Source organism: Falco biarmicus, chromosome 6, assembly GCF_023638135.1.
Source record: "Falco biarmicus isolate bFalBia1 chromosome 6, bFalBia1.pri, whole genome shotgun sequence".
Taxonomy (NCBI): domain Eukaryota; kingdom Metazoa; phylum Chordata; class Aves; order Falconiformes; family Falconidae; genus Falco; species Falco biarmicus.
In genome coordinates, this window is record NC_079293.1 from 51597790 (window position 1) to 51600818 (window position 3029).

The window sequence follows — 3029 nt, forward strand, 5'->3', positions numbered from 1 at the left end:
GTGGGGCCCGGGGGGCCGGGACGGGGAGGGCGAAAGGCGTGTCCCGCTCGGCCGGCCGCCGCCGCCCCGCTTCCTCCCGGAGCAGGCGCGGGCGCTGGCGGCAGCGGGAAGCGGAGCGCGTTGGGGGGGTCAGGGGCTGAGCCAGGCGGGGGAGCGGGAGGGGCTTATCGGGAGGGGGAAAGCCCCGCTCCCGGCGGCACGGGGGCGGGAGGGCGGCGGCGCCTCCCGGGAGGGGGCAGAGCGCGCCCCGCCGCCGGGAGCCGGAGCGGGAACCGGAGCCGGCCCCTCCCGCAGCCGGGGCGGGGCGGGGGAGCCGCCGCCGGGGGCCGTGCCGCGCCTCCGGGGTAGGGCGGCGGGCGGCAGCGGCGGGCGCAAGGGGTCTCCGTGAGCGCTGCTGGCCCCGGAGCTGGCTACCCCCTCGGCACCCCGGGCGGTGTGAGCGCCCGAACGGCGGGGAACCCCGGAAAATGTCACTTGAAGGTGCAGGAATAACAAGGGGGAGTAGGATCGAAATATTGCGGTCTCGGGTTTTTGGGGGGGGGGGGGGGGGGGCGAGCGGATTAAGGAGCAAAAAGCCTTACAGCACTACAGCACTTGAGGTGTGCCATCGCCCGCCGGTACTGGCAGGGGTAGCTCCGTGGGTGGCGGGCGGGGGTGAGCCTGGGGGGTACCAGTTCCATTGGAGCTGAGCTGGGAGCACCGGGCCTCGGCTGCGGCGGAGGGGCAGCAGCCTCGGCTTCTGCAGGAGTCCGGGCTCGGTGGGAGACACTGCGGAAAATTGGTAACAAAATTTCCCGGGATTCCTGCATGCAGGGAAGCGAGGCGCTGCCAGTCAGCTGCAAAAGAAACATGCCTTTGCCTGGCCGACGAGCAGCCCTGCTTCTAAGTGTCACCTGCCGGTGTGCTCACGTTGGTACCTACCAACCGGAGAATAAAAAATACAACCTGTCATATGAAGGGTGCACCAGCTTCCAGGCCGAGCAGTTATTCTGAGCCTGGCAAGCTTTTCCTTGCACATCAATTAACTTTTTTTCCTTCTGACCCAGATCTTGCAGATTAGGTTTCCGTTATTTCCTTACAGAAGTACACAGGTGTGCAGGAAGGCACCTTCACAGAGCAGGTAAGGTTAGTGGTCTGTGACTGATCCCGGTGGGGAGGACAAGAGCTTACATGAGCTGTCTGTGCTCTAGAGGTCAAGTCAAGGTAGATAGGTCAAAACCTGTAGCAAGTGACATCTGTCTGATGGGAAGTTGTCACATTTTATAAGTTATAATTTATCTACAGTGACTGGCCAAACTGTTTGCCTGGAACAGTTTCCAAATTTCTTCCTATTAGATACAAGATATAGATCTAGGATCATACTTTACCTGTAGCTGGGGCCTTAGTTTTCCAAGAAAATCAGCTGCTGTAATTCCAAATACTCTTGAAGCAGCTGTCACAAGAAGTTTTGAGTCACATGGCCTAGTTTCTTTGCCTGCAGATACTGACATTTTGGAGAGACTTTAAAGCAGTTTCTTGTGTTGGTGGAAATCTCCTGAAATTATGTGCTTTTCAGTATCTTGCATCCCCGTAGCTAAATGTCCTGCCTACCTTAGTGCACAGCTTTCAAGCTTCTAAATTACATTTCTGTGTAGAAACCAGAGGAATGGAGAAAGTGTGGCCAATTTCTGAGGCCACAAGTTTGGATAAATCCTGATCCCAGCCGTCTCAGCTGGAGAATTTCCATTTGTTTTGGCAGGAGCAGATTTCTCCTCTAGTTCTTTAGGTTTCCAAAACAAAACAAAAAATTGATCCCTTCTACTTCCATGCTCACAGGCTCATAAACATGCTTGCCTGCAGCAACAGGGGGTCAGACCTTCAAGGAAATCTTTTCGAGTCTCCTTGTTGCTATAAAGCAGTGAAAACCCCATGGATGCGAAATAGGGGCCTGCTTCTCACGTCCAGAGTAGGTGTGGAGTGTCAGACTAAATGGTCCAGTTTGAGCTAAGAAAGCAGCTCCTTACCATGCCTCAGAGGAGCTGGAGGAGTAACCACTGAAATGCTGTGGCTGGATACAAAAGTGTAATGTCTCAAACATCAGTTTTGCAAAATTTAAGCTTCATGGTTTGTAAGGTCAAATCTTGGTGATGTCTAGTCAGCCTTTACGCTCTGCAAGGGTAGTGTCATGTGTAGGTGAGACCTTCTCAGGGTGATACCATAAAAATATGTGCAGAAATCAAGTAATTCATGGCAGTTTCAGTAGTCATGGAGATCTGCTGTAATGTTCTGAGGTTGAAAAAAAGTCTTCCACTCCATGTGGCGAGTACCTGCTGGCTCGTGCAGAGGTGTCTGCCTCTCAGGCTTTTCTTGTTCAGATCTATTTAATGAAGTTGCGATAAGCCCTCCATGGCTACAAAACACCATTACTGAATCGCATATCCAAATGAAAGGCCTCTTGTTAAGATTGCTGAGGACAGATTTGTAGCTATGTGGCAAAACTTAGTGAACTGAAGACCTCCATCAGCTAACAAAGAGCAGGAGGGTTGTGAGTAGTAGCAGGAGGACAGAACCGGGGTCCTAGGTAATCACAGCAAGGTGAAATTTCCTCTCTGAAGTCGTATGATGTCTCTAAGCTGACTTGGTAAAGACAAACTGGGCATCATTAAGGGTGTGTCTGGTCAGCACCAAAAAAACCCTGTGGCATCAGTAAGGGAGTAGCGCAGATAGTGGCCCTCACCTAGGCGATTCAGGGATTCCTGTAGCTCTGAGCTAGCCATGAGCCAGGTTTGTCATGAGGATCCCGCCATGTGAGGGTGAGGGATCTCCACCAGCCTCTCCTCAGAGGCCCTTCCGTTCCCTGTCCCATGGAGGCAAGGTTGTTCTGCTTGGGTCTGCAGGTCCTTACTGCACATCATCAGCCAGGACTTGTCCTAGAGATGCATCTTTCTGACAAGGGCAATTAGTCCACACCAACCAGTACTGCAAATTCCCTTTCCACAGTCCAGTCCTTTGCAGAAGCCTTGTTTTTCATAACTCAAAAATAAGCATTA